Source organism: Callorhinus ursinus, unplaced genomic scaffold (assembly GCF_003265705.2).
Source record: "Callorhinus ursinus isolate GAN/ISIS: 27379988/994484 unplaced genomic scaffold, GSC_fseal_2.0 scaffold15, whole genome shotgun sequence".
Taxonomy (NCBI): Eukaryota; Metazoa; Chordata; class Mammalia; order Carnivora; family Otariidae; genus Callorhinus; species Callorhinus ursinus.
The window spans coordinates 26,640,529-26,659,902 of NW_027397077.1; the positions used below are offsets into that span (position 1 = coordinate 26,640,529).

Genomic DNA, 19,374 nt, shown 5'->3' on the forward strand with positions numbered 1-19,374 from the left:
TAGTCACCTGTTTTATAAAAGTCACAGAAATGCATAATCCTAATTTTTGATACTTTTTAAAAAATCATGGTCAAAGCTGAAAATGCGGAAAGCAGTAAGTATAAAAATAAGAAACAAACACCAGTAATCCCATCGTCTATAAATAATCAAAGTAGACATTTGAGCACATATCCTTCCACACCTTTCTCCAGCGTGTATGTGTTTGTGTACACTATAATCAAATGGCTTAGGACGGATGGCCTATTCTGCCACTTAGTAGCTGTGGGTTCTTGGGCAAGGTACTCTGTGCCTCTGTTCCCTCATCTGTAGGATGGGAATAATAACGATAGCCTTGTGCATCATAACAATTACATGATATCGGAACATTAAGCTCATAGCCTAGTGTCTAATGCATAATAAGCACTCAAATTAATTATACCCTCATTTTTATTACTATACAATTTGGATTGTAGCTATTATCACTGAAAATTAAAGTATGAACATTTTCCTTGACATTATTTTCATTTCTATTACAAAAGCCTAATTAAAACTTGGAGCTATTCATCTGTTACTCAAAACTATCCACCAGGTTAGTAAATAGAAAAACTTGTAACCTGGTGTGAAGGCAGAGATGTCAAAGCCACTGATAGCTGATATTAAAAAAATAATAATAATAGGATTCCTCGGAACGCAATCACAAAACCAATGGAATTAGCATCCCTGACAGAGGTTTCGGGCACAAATATGTTAACCTTAAAAAAAAAAAAAAATTTATAGGTGAAGTTCAGTCTTTTCCAGTGGTTCTTAACCGAGGGAAATTGTACCCCCCAAGGAACATTTCTGAGTTTCTGGAGATGTCTGTCACAATTTGGGGAGCAGGATTACTGGCTTCTAGTGGGTAGAAGCCAGACATGTCGCTAAATATCCTACACCGCCCAGGACAATTCCTATGGCAAAGAAGTCTCTGGCCGTTTAAATGTCAGTAGTGCTGAAATTGAGAAGCCCTGTCTAGTCCTAACAAGCTTTATTATCTCAAACAAGTCACTTTCCCTAATAATGAGGGTGATGATGATGACACCTCCCATTGATTGAGCGTTGCTGCCAAGCCCTAGGCTAAAGGCTTCGGCTAGGTTATTCCAGTTTTACCTACCCACAGTCCTAGGATGTATTTTCACACGCTGTACTGGTGAGGGCAAGCCCAAGAGGATGAAGAACTTGACCCCGAATCACACCGCTAGCAAGTGGGAGAGCTCTAGGTCAAGCTCATGTCATTTCACTCTTGAGCCTCCACTCAACTCCAATATCCCTCGGCTTCACCCTGAACTTCCCCATGTCTCCAGATGTGTATAGAGATATGTTATAATCTACTGTAGAGATTCCATCCCGTATGCCAACTCCATTGGCATTTTAGCAGGATCTTGGGATACCATGCCAGTAAAGATTGTGTGGCTGTGGATGGCTCAACAACAACAACAAAAAACCCAAAAAACAAAACAACACGATCAGTTACTGGTGTCTGCTACAGGCATAGGAGGAAAGAGTAGTGGTATTTGCGGCACGTACTGATCTGTGGACTAGATGATCTTAACCTCGGTCTTTCCTAGAGCCAACCACCTATGTTCCTATGTTTTCTTTCCTCCACCATGAACAGCACAGGAGCTCTTGGCCAAAAGCTACTGGCAGAACCGTGCGCATCAAGGACTGAGCAGCCTATTGCAAGGGCTTTATTCACTACACAGTTTTCCCTGGTGGCAGGAAAACTGCTGAAAACTCTCAGGTCCTCACCTACATAAACATCAAAGTTTATGAAAATCACAACACACCTCCAACCCAGAATCAAAGCCAAGAACAAACAACTTTGGGATTGGACTGATTTCATAAAATAATCTGAGTGACTGCAGTAAAAAAACAGCAATGGCTATGAAGTTTAGGGAGGCCAAATAATAATCGACTACATTTTTTTAAAATTATGCAATGTTTAGCAAACTGAGATCATTGGAGGGAAAAAAGAAAAAGAATCACACAAACTTTGCTAAACAAAGTTACATACCAACAAACATTTAAACCACTGTAACCAAGATGAGGAACTGAAGCTTGTTTTTAGTTACAAAGATCTGAGGGATGGGGTGGGAAATAAACAAAAATCCAAGGGGAAAATCATTAATAAGATACTCTGAACTATTTTCCCACAAGTAACTTCTTTTAAAAAAAATAGAAAGGAAAGCTATACTCTCTGTTAAAAAAGCCAATGTCCTGCATTCCTGTCCAAATAAAACCTCTTTGCAAGCGATCAACCAAAACTCTGAAATTCCATTGTCATAACATTATGTCTGTGGGGTACCACTTCAGAATATCTTCCAGAAAAAAAAAAAAAAAGAGAGCTGGGTAATTAATATAGGGCTCTGTAATGAAGGGGAAAGGAAAATTAACAACATAAACCCCATCTGGAAAGAAACTACGAGAAAATCTGAATTTATATCCTTGTAGTGAGTGTATCACGTCAAGGGCTTCCTGTTTACTGACAAAAAGAACAACAACAACAACATACACACACACACACACCACCCACATCAAGTTTTCCAGGAAGTTAGATATTTAAATAAAACAACATTTGGACTTCTTTCATAAAAGCAAAGTAATTTCTTCCTAAACCACCTCAATTTTTGATGGATGAACGGGTGCCGCTTTATTATGGGAGTGGAAAATTGATTCTAAGGTATCACATTTCTGTCTGACTGAAAGATTCCAAGGCGTATGGAAATAACACAAGATGCAATACATAATTTTTTCTTATGAAGTAAGCTATTTTTTTATCAAATCGTCTTACAAGCAAAAATAATCCATCTCCGTAACCCAAAAGCAAATAAGTATTGAAAACTCCAGTTAAGTAAGATGCATTTTACTAATGTCAAGCTTAAGGCAACTCAGCGAGAGGTGACAACACTGTACCAAATTATTTACATTCATGACAACTTAGCTGTGTCTACAAGGCACCAAAACATTGTGATGAAAAGAAAAAGTCAGTAATTGCTCAGATATTATGTCTAGTCACCAACAGCTGGAATTTTCTCAGTATTGGCTTTCTCTCTCTCTCTCTCTCTCTCTCTCTCTCTCTGAGTATTTTTCAAAGTTCGCTGAGCGGGCTTTTCCCACCGCTTCTGTCTGTCACCTCCCACCCCCTGGGCCCCCAGGAGCTCCTTGCTGAGCTCCTTGGAGGCCTCCACACAGCCCCATCTGCTAACTTCCTTCCGGTGGGCTGTCCCTCGCCTTCCCCGTTGACAGCTAACGGTGCACTTGGAGAGAACCTGGTTCTTGTCTCTGGGAATTTTCTTAATTATGATTTTCCTTTCCTGTTCAAAGACTTTGGCTCTTCTGTCATAATTCTAAGAGCTGAAGAAGAAAAATCACCTGGCTATCTTCCTTTTTCCTCCAAAAGCTGCTCCCACCTCAACCTAGAGACATAGTTTCTCCTGTAAGTGAAGGCTTCCTCGAGCCCCATGCCTTCTTTGTTGTTGTTGTTGTTTTCCAGATGAAACCCATCCATTTAGGAAGCACCCACAGAATGGCAAGCATTGTACAAAACATTAAAACACTTGTTGATTCTCTTTTAGGGCAACATAGCCCATGCTGTTGCACTCCCTTTTGCATGGTGTTGACATTTTAGTTCCACTGGTGTGAAATGACCGGCTCTTCAAGACGGATTCAAGAAACAAGTTTGTGATCCATAGAGGTAGATCACCCTGGAAGTTTCTCTGCCAACCGTTATATTTCATGTCCTCCCCCTCTGAAACCACTGCCCCTGTTCCTCCTCTGAGGCCCCCACCTCCCCTAAAACCCCCACCTCTACCACTTCCTTGTCTCCCTCCTCTTCCACCTCTCCTGCCACCATATCTTGGAGGTCCTTCTCATCTGGAGGTCGAGGTCAAAACCTCTGCAGTGGTAGCTCTTTCTATGGGTCTATATAAAACTTTTATGATATTTTATTTTTTAATTTTTATTCTTTTTTTTAAAATTTTTATTCATTTGAGACAGAACGATACAGAGAGAAAGAGAGAGAGCCCACGAGCAGGGGGAGAGGCAGAGGGAGAGGGAGAAGCAGACTCCCCGCCAAGCAGGGAGCCCGATGCGGGGCTCGGTCCCAGGGCCCAGAGATCATGACCCGAGCCGAAGGCAGATGCTTCACCAACTGAACCAGCCAGGCGCCCCACTTCTGCAGGTTTTTAAAAAAGGAAGATGCTTTCATATTTTCTGACAATTTAACTGAAAAATTAAAGAAAATCTCTAAGTTGTCCAAAGATTTCATCTACTTTACCCATTTGTCCTTCATTCTCTAAATGCACTGGAGCAATAAGGCACCTTATTTTTGTCATCATCACAGGGATGCAGGAACTCTCCTGATAAAGCCACACGTTCAGGAGGTCCTTGCTCTTGCTCTTGGCCTTTGTAAGAGCCTTCCAGGCCTTGCCCTGTCCACATCCTCCTCCCCCCCCCCCCCCCCGCCCCGCCGCCTGCGGAGTTACCACCTCACCTCCCAACTGGTTGTTGCTGCCGCCCGGGGTTGAAGGATTGAAGCCCACACCTCGAAGGAAGCCTCCACGACCTCCACCTCGAGGACACACGCTTGCTCTAGGGGCGCCACGTGCGCCTCTGGCTGAGCCCTACGTCTTTGACAGACAGGAGGCCAGCTGAGAATTCTCCAGACTCCCTCCCACCTCATCCCAAGCCTTCCTGCTATAGTTCATCCTCATTTGGAGCCTCATCCTGTAGTGAAGCCGGCATCTCCCCGTCCTCCATGGCCCAGGGAATGCCAGGATGGCACGGTTCCGACCAGCCATTTTTATAGTCACCCTGCCCTTGGATCTAATACAAGTTCAGCCAATTAGGACTTGTGTGTCCTCCGGTAGTTACCTCTCCTTCCAATCCTCAGTTTGCCCCTCTGTACAATGGACACAACAATGGGGTATTCATCTCCTTGGGCCGGCACAACAACATACCACACACGGGGTGGCTTAAACAAAAGAGATTTATTTTCTCACGGTTTCAGAGGCCAGAAGTCCAAGATCAAGGTGCCAGCAGGGCTGGTTTCTGGTGAGACTCCCTTCCTGGCTTATAGATGGCCACCTTCTGTGTCCTCACATGGCCTTTCCTCTGTGCACACAGTGAGGGGGAGATCTCTGGGGTCTCTTCCTCTTCTTAAAGGACACCAGGCCTTTTAGGTGAGGGCCCCACCCTTATGGCCTCATGTAATCTTAATTACCTCCTGATAGGCCATATCTCCAAATATAGTCACACTGGGGTTAGGATGTCAATATATGAATTTTAGGGGGACAAAGGTCAGTCCATAACAAATAATATTCCTGCCTCCTAGAGTTATTTGAGGAACATGCTAGTTAAGGAAGCAGACAGAAAACAGATTACACATGCGAGAGGTTTTATTGGGGAAAATGCCTGGGAGGGAAAGAGCGGAAGTGAGGGAGGCTAAGAGAGATATCAGGTCACAAAGTGGGTCTGAATGATGCTATGGGGGAGGAAGGCAAAGAAGGAAGTTTGTGTAAGGAAAGCCTTAGATTACAGTACCCTTCTAAGGAAGTTTCAGCAAAACCAAAGTCTTGGAACCAAAAATCATTTGTGTCCAACAGTATTGGGTCTGTGTTATTATCCCCGCTCCCTGCTGTACTGGGTCGCTGGTGGGGGCAGGGGAGAGGGAGGCTGTGGAAAGTGCAGGGAATACAATGGTGAATTCAGAGGAGCAGGTAGTTGACCATAACTGACCACTAGTCAATTATGCTATGATCTGAGGAGAGCTTGTGTGTGTCCCTACTGGGATTAATTCAGTAACGCACATGAATGAAGTTTCTACCCCTACCTCAGAGTGTGGGCTCTATAAAAGAGCGGTGGTGAAGATGATGACAATGATGGTTATTCTGATGACATCATGCTCCCCATTTTACGGAGGTTCTTGGAATCTGACTCACATGGAATCCACTCATGTGCTGCCATCATGCTCTGAGACTCCAAAATCCTTATTGGTGGACTAACCTGATATGACCTTGTTCTCCTGCACTCAACTGACCTTCCCTTCCAAACACTTTTGTAAACACCGAGGGGGCAATAACATGTACCTTATTACCCAAAAAATCAGGATAAGCCTACGGTTACCTCAGTTTATAGTCTGAAGAAATACGCCAGGCCACTGATGTAGGAAGAGGGAACTGAGGCAGAGCGTGGCAGACTCCTTGAGTTGAGAGCACAGAGGTCGAAGTTCAGTCAAGAGGGCAAAAGGAGCTAATCCCTTGGCAAAGTACCAGAGGACAGAACTACATGGACAGGGCACTCCGGAGATTTGCTGAGAGTCCCCTTGATTATTGAGTGGAGAAGTGATCTTAATGCATGTGGAAAAACTAACTGAAGCCTGGGGTGGGGAAAGCATTAAAAAGAATTAGAAGAAACACTTTCTGGAGCTCATGTGCTACTAGAAATAGCAGATGATCTCCATAGTCAGAGTGAAGAAAAACCTAATTCACAGGGCATCAGGTGCATTACTCTGAAGGGTCTTTCCATTAAGAATGGGGAATAACAAATCCTAACCAAATGCTGATCTGGCCCCACCCAACAAAGCTTAAAAGCAAGTCCCACAAAGAACAAACTATTTCCAAGTAACTTAACCCTGTCCCAGAACAAAGCGCAAGAATGTTTACAAAAACATCCAGCACTCAACAAGGCAAAATCCAAAATACCTAGCATCCCATCACAAATTACCAAGCATGGAAAGGTGAAAATAGGACCCATAGTGAGGAGAAAAATCAATCAAAACCAACCCCAAACAGACACTAATGTTAGAATTATCAGGCAAAGACATTAAAAGTTGTCCCAAGGGAAATTAGAAAATATTTTGAATTGAATAAAAATAAAATCCAAAACACCAAAATGCATAGGATAGAACTTAAGCAGTATTTAGTTGGAAATCTGTAGCACTCAATGCTTATTGGAAACAAAGATCTTAAATCAACAATTTAAGCCTCTTCCTTAAGAAACAACAAAAATAAGAGCAAATAATTCCATAGCAAGCAGAAGGAAGACCTAATAAATGCAGTAACAAATTGAAAACAAAAATAATAGAGAAAAATCAATAAAATGAAAAGGTGATTCTTTGCAAAGATCAACAACACAGATAAACCACTAACCAGACTTACGAAGAAAAGCAGAAAAAAGACATAAATGGTCACATCAAAGGTGAAAAAGGCGCTATCACTACAGACTCTGCACACATTGAAATGATAATAAAGAAAACAATGAACAATTCTGTCCACATACACTTAGAAATTTAGAAGTAATGAACCAATTTCTTAAAAGTAACAAACTCAAAATTCAGAAAGAGAAAGAACCTGAGTAATCTTACACTTATCTAGAAATCAAATTCATAATTAAAAATCTGGCCCTCCAAAACAAACAAATAAACAAACAAACAAAATCTCTTCCAGTTTCCAGTCAAATAATTAAACTGGCAAATTCTTCTGAACTTTTAAGGAGACAATAATACTAATTCTACACAATCTTTTCCAAAAAATGGAGGAGGTGAAAACACTTCCCAACTCATGATATAAGGCCATTACACTGATCTCAAAACCAGAAAAAGACAGTACAAGAAACAAACAGACAAATATCCTTTATGAACATAACTGCAAAAATTCTCAACAAAATATTAGGAAATCAAACCCAGCAATGTATAAAAAGAAAAATATATCACACCAAATGGGGTTTATCCCAGGAATGTAAGCCCATTTAAGATTCAAAAATAATCAATGTAATCTATTATATCAAAGGTCTAAAGAGGAAATACCACATCATCATGTACTTAATACAAAAAAATTTAATAAAATTCAATATTTACTCATGATTAAAAAACTCAACAAACTAGAGGGCGCCTGGGTGGCTCAGTTGGTTAAGCGATTGCCTTCGGCTCAGGTCATGATCTTGGAGTCCCGGGATCGAGTCCCGCGTCGGGATCGAGTCCCGCGTCGGGCTCTCTGCTCAGCAGGGAGTCTGCTTCTCCCTCTGACCCTCTTCCCTCTCGTGCTCTCTATCTCTCATTCTTTCTCTCTCAAATAAATAAATAAAATCTTTAAAAAAAAAAAAAAAACTCAACAAACTAGAAATAGAAGGGAACCACATCAGCTTGACAAAGGGTATCATGCTTAATAGTAAAAGACCAATGTTTTCCTCCTAAGCCCGAAAACAAAGCAAGGATGTCTACTTTTACCACTCCTACCCAACATCATATTAGAAGTTCTAGATAGTGTCATAAAGCAAGAAGTAGTAATAAAATACATCTAGCTTAGAAAGGAAGAAATAAAATTGTTCATATTCACAAGTGATAAAATTGTCTATGTAGAAAAATTTTAAGAAATCTAAAAAAAAAACAAACAAAAAACCCACCCCTCTTAGAACTAACAAGTGAGTTTAGTATGATCATTGGATTCAGGGTTAGCATTAAAATATCAACTGTGCAAAAAATACAGATGATCCGATTGAAAAATGGGCACCTGGGTGGTTCAGTTGGTTAAGCAGTTAAGCATCTGACTTCAGCTCAGGTTCAGGTCAGAATCTCAGGGTTCTGGGATCGATCTGCATCAGCCTCTAGGCTTATCAGGGAGTCTGCTTCTCCCTCCCCTTCTCCCTGCTTGTGCTTTCTCTTTCTCTCTCTCAAATAAATAAATAAAATATTTTTTAAAAATGGGCAATCAGAAGATCTGAACAGACCTTGTCCAAAGAAGACCTACAGATGGCCAATGGGTACATGAAAAGATGCTCCATGTCACTAATCATCAGGAAAACACAAATCAAATTCACAATAAACTATCACCTCACACCTATTTGAATGGCTAGTATCAAAAAGATGAGGGAAATCAAGTGTTGATGAAGATGTAGAGAAAATGGAACCCACGAGAAAATGGAACCCATGTGCACTGTTGGTGGGAATGTAAAATGGTGCAACCACTATGGAAAACAGTATGACGCTTCTTCAAAAATGTAAATAGAACTACCATATGACCCAGCAATCCACTTGTAGATATTTATTAGAAGAAAATGAAAACATTAACTCAAAAAGATCTATGCACCCCCATGTTCATTGCTGCATTATTTACAAGAGCCAACACATACCTAAGTGTCCACTGATGGATGAATGGATAAAGAAAATGTCACACACACACACACACACACAGTATTTTTCAGCCATAAAAAAAAAATGAAATCTTACCATTTGCAAAAACATGGATGGACCTTGAGGGCACTGGTCAGACAGAGAAAGACAAATACCGTATGATCTCACTTATACTTGAAATCTAAAACAAGCAAAACAAAACAACACAACAAAACCCAAGCTCATATGTTATAGAAAACAGATTGGTGGTTGCCAGAGATTTGGGAAGGTGAGGCACAAAATGGGTGAAGGGGGGTCAAAAGGTACAAACTTCTAGTTATAAGAAAAATAAGTCATAGGGATGTAATGTAGAACATGGTGATTATAATACTATATTGCATATTTGAATGTTGCTGAGAGAAAATCTTAAAAGTTTTCATCATATACACAGAAAAATGTTATAACTATGTATAGTGACAGATACTAACTAGACGTACTGTAGTGATCATTTCACAATATCTATAAATATCAAATCATTATGTTCTATACTCCAAACAACTATAATGTCAATTATAGTCAGATATATGTCAATTATATGTCAAATATATGTCAATTATACCTCAATAAAGAAAGAGAAGCAACGCAGAAATATTAGACAGCTATATTATCCCTAATATAATATCCCTAATATAACTGTTGGCTACAGAACTGAATACATACAGTTTCTTGCTGATTTTAATTCACCGATTCTCTATACAAATATGATTAGAGAAAAAAATAAATTATATTTCCATAAACTAACAATGAACAATTGGAACCCAATTTTTTAAAAAAAATCCCACTTACAATAGCTCAAAAATACTTAGTTATAAATCGAGTAAAACATGTACAAGATATATATGGTAATAATCACAAAATTTTCCTCAAAGTAGTTATAGAAAACCTAAATAGAGACATACCATGTTCATAGATTGAAATAATAAATATAATTAAAATATAAACTCTTCACAAATTGGTCTATAAATGTAGTGAAATTTCAACAAAAATCCTAGCAGGATTTTTTTGTTGATAAATAAGACAATTCTAAAATTATAATAACAAAAGAAAATGTGAAAAAATAAAGCTGGAGAACTCGCACTACTTATTTTTTTTAAGGATTTTATTTATTTATTTGAAAGAGAGAAAGTGAGACAGAGCATGAGCAGAGGGGTGGGGCAGAGGGAGAGGGAGAAGCAGAGTCCCCGCTGAGCAGGGAGCCTGATGCGGGGCTTAATCCCAGGACCCTGGGATCATGACCTGAGCTGAAGGCAGACGCTTAACCAACTGAGCCACCCAGGCTCCCCTCACACTATTTATTTTAAGAATTAGTACAATACTACTTGAGGCATTTGAGACAATGTTGTATCAGCAGAGGGACAGACACATAGGTCAGTAGAACAGAATATAGTTTAGAAATAAACATGGCCAATTCACTTTTGACAAAGGTAGAAAGGCAACTGAATGGAGAAAAGATGGTCTTTTCAACAATTGATGTTGCAACAAATAGATGTATATATGTTCAAAGAAGTCAACCTCAACCTACACATCACACCTTATACAAAAATTCTTTTTTTTTTAAGATTTTATTTATTTATTTGACAGAGAGAGACACAGCGAACACAGGAACACAAGCAGGGGGAGTGGGAGAGGGAGAAGCAGGCTTCCTGAGGAGCAGGGAGCCGGATGCGGGGCTCGATTCCAGGACTCTGGGATCATGACCTGAGTCGAAGGCAGACGCTTAATGACTGAGCCACCAGGCGCCCCCCAGAATTCTTTTAAAATGGTTAATAAGTGGGTGCCTGGGTGGTTCAGTTGGTTAAGCTCTGCCTTGGGCTGAGGTCATGATCCCGTGGTCCTGGGATCAAGCCCCACATCTAGCTCCCTGCTCGTCAGGGAGTCTGCTTCTCCCTCTCCCTCTTGCCTGCCACTTCCCCTGCTTGTGCTCTCTCTCTCTGTCAAATAAATAAATAAAATCTTTAAAAATAAATAAATAAAATGGATAATAAGTATAAACGTAAAATTATAAGACTTTGAGAAAAATAAAGAGGAGAAAACCTTTGTGGTTTTATGTTACATAATGAGTTCTTAGCTATGACACGAAAAGGCCAATCCATATAAGAAAAATTGATAAATTGTACTTCATCAAAATCAAAAACTTTTGCTTTGCAAAAGACATGAAAAGTCAGGCTACTAACTGGGAAAAAATATTTGGAAATCACATATCCAGTGAAGGACTTGTATACAAAATATATAAACAACTCTGAAACTCAACAGAAGGAAAACAAACAATCCAATTCTAAAACGGGCAAAAAATTTGGACAGACACTTCACAAAGAAGATAAACTGATGGCAAAAAAACAAAAAACAAAAAGCAAAAACCCAGCATGAAAAGATATTCAACATCATTGACAATCAGAGAGAGGCAAAAAAAAAAAAAAAACCCCAAAACGAGATACCACTACACACATTAGAAGAGGTGGGGAACTGTTAGTTCCATGTGCTGGCAAAGCTATGGAGCAACTGGAAATCTCATACACAGATGATGGGAATGCAAAGTGGTGTAGCCACTGTGGGAGACAGTTTAGCAGTTTCTTATAAATTTAAAGACACAATTATTCAAATGACCCAATGATGTCACGCCTATGTATTTATCCTAGATAAATGAAAACATACATTCAGACACAAAACCTATCCAAAAATGTTAATAGCTTAATGCCACTGAATGCACATTTAGAAATAGTTAATGGGTGCCTCAGTGGGTCTGTTAAACATGCGACCCTTGTTTTTGGCTCAGGTCATGATCTCAGAGTCCTGAGATCAAGCCCTGTGTCAGGCTCCGTGCTCAGCGGGGAGTCTGCTTGAGATTCTCTCTCCCTCTCCCTCTGCCTTTCCCCCTTGTCTCTAAAATAAATAAATAAATGTTTAAAAAATGGTTTAATGTTAGTTATGTATATTGTACCTCAAAAAAATGAAAAGGAAATAACATACCACACCTCTGTTTTCTGAGAGGAAAAAAATGTTTATAACCGCTCTCTTCATAAGTGCCAGACACTGAAAACAACCCAAGTGTCCTTCAACAGTCAATGAATAAACTATCTACTATACATCCATACCAAAGAATACCACTCAACCATTTAAAAAACTTACTGAGACACACAACAATTGGGATGAATCTTATAGGCATTATGTTGAGTGAAGGGAGTCAGTCTCAAAAGGTTATGATATAATGACTTTATTTATGTGACAATTTGGAAACAGCAAAATTATAGGGGTAGATCATGGGTTGTCAGGAGTCTGGAGCGGGGGGAAGGTATGGATGACTACAAAGAGGTGGCACAAGAAAGTGTTTTGGGGTGATGAAGATGTTCTGCGTCCTGTGTGGCGGTTCCATGATTCTATACGTGTAAAACTCATAGAATAGCATACGCCCCCAAAGTCAAATTTATGTTATGTGAATGTAGAAATAATTACTAAAATAGAAATAAATCGAAAACCCATCATCTTCTTAACAATAGCCACCCCACCACCAAAAAGAAACCAAACCAGAAGACAACCCATCACTCCCTTCCTGCATTCTATTATGATTGATGTGGTCCAAACTGACAGACAATCTTGAGTCCCTGTTCTCTCCTACCATCTCTGCATAAAGCCATCACGTTCTGTTGATTTTAGAATCTGAGAGGTCTTTTGAATTAGATCCCTTGCTGAACCCACTCTGACTTCCCCAGTTCTACACTTTAAGAATGGTGGTCTGGATTATTTCTGTAGCCTCTTAAATGGTTTCCCTGCTCCCAGTTTCCATTTGTCCTCTGAAAGGGCACCAGATCTGCACATGCCAGTCTTTTATTTGAAAACATCTTTATATATCCTACAATGTTCTAGCATCGTCTCCAAGATACACTCCAAACTCTTCCACCGCTTTCCTCCTGCCCTGATCTTTTACTCCTCAGGTTAGCGCTGTCCTTCCTCGCTTCCCTGCCTTTAATTCATGCTCTTCCCTCCTCTTAACTTTCCTTTTTCCTTTGAAAACAGCGCCTGTCTCCTCTAAGGCCTTGTTCAGATGTCACCCTCCCTGATGTTCCCAGGCAGGGAACTCACTGCCCCACCCCTTCCCCGGGGTCCCCTGGCACTTTTCCATCCTTCCCAGGGAACACTCATCATGTGAGGCATCTATTATATTCCCAGCCACTTCCCCACCAAATGGTCAGCTGCTTGAGGACAAGGACGGGGTCTCATCTATTTCCAGTGCCAAATACTGTGCCTAACACAGAGTAGAGACAAAATGCCATTTGTTGAAATGACACTAGAAAAATTGATATCGACTTAATAAAATCCCAGCTTAACTTCTGCTTTTCACTCCACGGTCCTGGTGTGCTATAGACCCAGCTTCAGTCACGAGTAGATTATTTTCCCCAGTTTGTCAAGAATCCCTATTGGGAGTTTACTCTGTGCAAAGCATGGGTGAGAGGCGGGAGAGTAATATGAGAGTTTATGGGGAAAGGATGGATACATACACTGAAAGAAGCTAATAATATTCAGGCAAGATTAATGCCCCCTAGATCTCGACTCCTTTTAATATTTATTCTAATACCATTTTCCCTCTTTAATAGAATATGAGAGTCATTCAGATTTCAATAATTCAGAATATATTCCTGACTTGCATATGGGCTAGTTCTCTAACCACATTTGCTGTCCTTCTGGAATAATTTCTTGCTTTCTGCTTTGGGCCTTCATTAGTTGTCTTTTTTTCCTACTCAATCAGTTCTTGTTCTCACCCACAATTTTTCTTTCACTATATTATTATATTTCTCTTGTTTAAAAATATTTTTGGATTTCAAGTATCAGAGATACACTGCTTCAATCTGGAAAGACTATGTAATATTGTCATTCAAACTTTGAGAAAAATCATAAAAGGAAAGTATTACCCCTGAACTCCTAAATAAAAGAGCCAGTCTGTGCCCTCCCACCCCACCCTTCATCAGGTGTTTGGACAGCACGTTACTGCAGGGATTTAGCAGCATCTAAAGAGCGTGTGGAGATAAAATTGCCTGGTCTTTTTTAAAACATGGAGTTTTTATTTTTAAGGCCGGTAGTAAATTATAGTTTTTAAGAAGGATACTACAGTCTTGGGCTCCATCTAAAAAGATGCATCATATTGAACAGTAGCCAGAGCTTTTGACACCCAACACTGAAGTATTTTGAGCCTGCTCAAATGTATGTACTTTTACTTATTTATAAATTATATATGTATATATATATATATGTATAAACTGTACTAAGGTACTACTGTGTATATGTACAACTATGCTGATGTGAGCATTATAAACCGTGCATAAAAATGAATATTTAAAGAATGAGATTAAATATAAATAAGGGAAGTTCTAATATTTTCTTTCTATACCCCAATAAATTATGGGCAAAACTGTTTGCCCGGTAGGGTATGTACACCATACTTTGCAGACCATGCATGTAGACAATGTACCCTTCAGCCCATTCCTGGAAAGCTGTTGGGTTGTTTTACGAGGGAGGTAGACAAATGAGAACAAGTCACAAAGAGACCGAGTATGGCAGACGCAGATGGGAGACGTGTCCAGCTCACAACTCCCCAGTGACCACATGCATGCCACTGCTATCTCTCAACTTTCAGTTAACCAGCTCTAACCTCTGGGCTATAAGGGGAGGCCCTTGGCCCAGGCTGAGTTCATCAACTTCCTTGGGGCTTCATTGGCTTTAAGTGATGAGTCCAAGGATGCACATGGTCCCGGCCAAGGCCACCTGTAGAAGTCCTTCTACCATTGATTTTTTTCTGGAAGATGAGCTCCTTATAAAAACTCTAAAGGTACAAGCTTAGAGTTGCTGGCAAATACACTCCATACTCGATAGAAAATGGCCATCCACAGTAGTAGAAAAATCAAAGCAATATGCCTTGATCGTGGCTTGGTTTTGGAGCCCATGAATTATTCCCACTTGTGCTTAAAACTGGTATGAATTGGATTTCTGTTCCTTGCAATAACAACAACAAAAAGTTTATAAAAATCAGTGATAAGATCCTGAGGGATTAGAAATCATTTATTCATTCTAAAAATATTTATTTGCCTCCTATTCTGTCAGTTACTGTTCCAGCTACTAGAAATAGAGCAACGAATCATAAACAAACAAACAACAAAACTGCAATGATGAAGCTTATATTGTAGTAGGGGAGACAGAGAATGAATGACAAAGAAAAAAATCTGTATTATGATAGAAAGTAATAAAGAAAAAGAAATACAGGTAGGAGGGAAACAGAATGTATTTGGCTGGGGTGGCCAGGGAAGGTCTCGTTGAAATAGTCAACAGAACAAGCCATGAAAATACCTGGGGAAACAATGTTCTAGGCATAGTAAACAGCAAGAGCAAAGGCCCTGAGGCAGGCCTGCTATGTTACAGGTACAGCCAAGAGGCTAGTATGGCTGGAGCAGAAGGAACAGGGAAAACGGTAGCAGGACAGAAAGTTAATAGAACCAGATTGTACAGCACCTTGTGGGCTACTAGAGGCCTTTGGCTTTACTCTGTGTGAGATGGAAACTTCTACGGTGTTTTGAGCAACAAAAGTGACATGGTCTAGATTTCTGCAAATATATTATACGAGAAATCCGGATAGAACTGGGAACATCATTCTCAAAATGCTCTCAGGAGGACCCAGTAGTGGTTCCCAGGTCTGAAAAGCTTGTTTTGCAGGGCCATTCCCTGATGCTGAGGAGAAACATCTGGAGCAGTAACACAAGAATGAAGGCTACAGGGTGTCAGATTTCAGCTCAGTCATTGCTGACATCTGCTCTGTCCCAGGTTCCCCTCCCCCCACTATTCACTCTAAAATCCACAGCTGAGGGGGTTCTATGCATCAACCACCCACAACACCCAAAGATTTTGCCTCTCTGGGGTCTCCTGAGGCAATTTTTGCCTTAACAATTCACACTGGCCATCAAAAGAACCCCAAATATAAACCAGCTTTTGGGGACTAGTTCTGCCCAATGTTCAGTATTGCTGGGTTTTGATGTCAGAAAGATCCAGTCTTAAAGGTGCCCAACCCACAAGGAAACCTCTTCTAAAGGACATGACTACTTCATTCTGGTGTGAGCCTCTCTGAGATGAGAAAACCTGCTTCTGCATTCAGGGAAAAGCACTGCTTAAATTTCTCCAGTCTCCAAAAGGCACCCCACGTCTATGTAGTATGTTTTTTGCCTACTGAATATTCAACATGACCCACATATGGTCCTTGAACTCATGGAATGTAAGAGCAGACAGGGACCTTTGTGTTTATCTCATGGGCATGCAATATTGGCTTCACCACAGTTGCCAACTCTGATGGACTGGTACTGACTGCCTGGAAATCTGTGAGGAAAAGCTGGCAGCATTTGCAAGGGAACCTGGTAGATGAGCAAGGGACTAGAACTGAGCAGCCCACATACCTCAAGTCTGTCCCGCTGATTCTCACCCAACCCCTCCACTCTGCAGATCATAAAACCGAAGCTTTCACTATCCTCACTGGTTAAGGGAAATGACAAAGACCCACGCTCAGATGCAGTGTGATTAAATCCACGCCAGTCAAATATGGCTCCAGGTTTTGACTCAAGCCACATTTAGAGCCAACTTTAGGAATAGGTGGCTACTGGTATGGTTCCACATATTTGAAAGTCTCCAACACCCCTACCAAAAGGCCCTTCACCTCTCTCCAATCCCCAAGTTCCACGATTACACATCCAATAAACTTCAAGTTTCTCTTCTTTGAGACTCTTTTTGAATGTTCATATCCTTGGAAGAGGCAACAGGAAATGATTTAAGTGTTGTCTCTCTTGGTATGAATAATATTATTAAATACTATCCAGTAAAAAGTCTTTCTTAGTGGTGTCTTTTAAATTTAGAAAAAGATCATTAAAAAAAAAACAAACAAAAAAACCAGTTACACCCAAGGTGGGTGGATGAGGATTAAGCATTTAAGGACACTCAACCACTAATGTGGCAGGGTGGGAACACTAGGAAAATGCTGACTGGAACCAGTGCAAATCTACCTTGGCACACTCTGCCCTTCTGCCTGGAGCCAGTTCTGTTCATATCATTTCAGTGTCAAATTGCTAAGTGATTTCCAAAGGAAGCTAAGCTAGATAAAAATTATCCTTCGTTGTCCAATAAACAAGTGATTGTACTTTAAAAAAAAACAAGCATAACTTACAGCCAGATATTCTCATTCATCCTTTGCTTTCCAAGACCATTTATGAAAAGACCCTCTTACCATCAGATCCCTCCCCTTAGCTTTTCCCGTTGTGATGGTGGTTGAAAATAGAGGTGTCCACAGGGACCAGGCAGATGAGAAGAAGGGCAAAATAAGGCCAGCTCAAAGATAAGACAACAAACACTGGGCATCAGGAAAACAACAAAAAAGGGTGCGGACCGAGGCATGCTGGACAGACCAGGAGCCCTTCAAGGGAACAGCTGTTCAACTCGTTCCCATCGTGAGACTGAGGGCCTAAACACCAGGCCTTCCCATTTTTCAAGAGTCAGAAACATTTAGCTTCTTGCAGGAAACATCCTGATTTTTAAAGTTGACACTGAACTCTTTAAAAAGCTAAACATTGTGTAAGCTGATCATAGCCATCTTTGGCCAACTTTGGCTTTCTGGCAACCATGTTGTTCTCTCTGCTTTAAGGCAGGGCTTGGCAAACTATAGCCCTCAGGTCAAGTCCAGCCCCTGTCCATTCCTGTAAATAAAGTTTTATTGGAACATAACCACTCCCATTCATTTATGTGTAGTCTTCTATTGCTTTCATGCTGATAACAGCAGGGTTGAGGGTAGCTGTGTCCAAGACCATGTAGTTCACAAAGCCTAAACTCTTTGCAAATATACAGATACCTTTAGAGAAAATGTTATATCGATTCCTTGATTTGGAGTCTCGAAATTGATGGACTTTCCCAAGATCTCTGATCCTGTCCAACAGATCAGCTGGCCACCTTTATTAAATGAATGAGGAAAGAAGAGCCTCACCCGGGTTCATTGGCCTGTTTGTACCATAGACAGACACACACATGCCAGTTTAAAAAAAAAAAGAGAGAGAGAGAGAGAAAGAATTGGTTGCTTTGCCTTCACAATCTGAATAGTCAACTTGAATACTAAGCAAGCCATGAAATAACAGAATAGTATGGAGAATCTGGGCATCTGAAGCCAACACACCTGTCAGCATCCCACCTCTGCCACCACTAGCTGTGAGACTGTTATGAGTTGCAGTTGCATCATCTATAAAATGGTAACATTATTAAGGTAATAATAATACCTACCCTGCAGATTTCATGCTGAGGCTTGGAAGTAATGAACGCCAAGCATCTGGCACTTAATAGAAGCTGTATAAAGATGTAGCCAGTAGTCTTACTGGTGATAACAGTAATAGTACCTTGCAGAGAATAGTAACAGTAACTTTGCTGCTGGGTACATTTTCTCTCTCTCTTAGATTCTCTTTAATTAAAAAAAAAAAAATGATTCTAGGGATGCCTGGGTGGCTCAGTTGGTTAAGAGTCTACCTTCAGCTCAGGTCATGATCCTGGAGTCCAAGGATCAAGTCCTGCTTCGGGCTCTCTGCTCAGTGGGGAGTCTGCTTCTCCTTCTCCCTCTGCCCTTACCCCTGTCCTTCTCTCTCTCTCTCTCTCTCTCTCTCTCCCTTCTTGCTCTCAAATGAATAAATATAATCGTTAAAAAAAATGATTCTAGAATCCTTGATGTTTCAAAGGAAGGTTCAGGGGAAATAGAAAATTCCGTCCTTTAAGACACAGTTACTTATTACAGAGATGGAAAAGAGTCTCTTCAATGCAGGTGATCTGTAAATGTGCAGAGTGAGTGTTTAATAAATGGGGGTTGATTTGTGTTGATGAATGAACGTATGTTTGAAAGAATCAAAAATAGTGTACAGTCAGAACAAAATCTTAAGTTGCAGTGTGGCATTTTTTCCTTTGTACTGTTTCTGAAGATAGTGTCACCAAGTAGAATTAAATTAGACAAATCCTAGCTGTGAGACCATCTACAAGGAAACAGACTCTGTAACAGCGACTACCAGGCAATCAAGCAATGCGGTGGGGTATGGTGGGTGGATGTCCTTGATTAAAAGAGACTCAAGAAACATAATCACCTCATGCAGTGCACAATCCTTGACTGGATTCTGGTTTGAACACATCAGCTGTAAAAGAACTTT

The 19,374-nt window shown here is 40.4% G+C and overlaps 1 pseudogene; it reads right to left on the minus strand.

The window, feature by feature from the left end:
* Positions 1 to 3,563: 3,563 nt before the first annotated feature.
* Positions 3,564 to 19,374, minus strand: part of LOC141374231 (uncharacterized) — a 55,275-nt pseudogene continuing 39,464 nt past the window's right edge.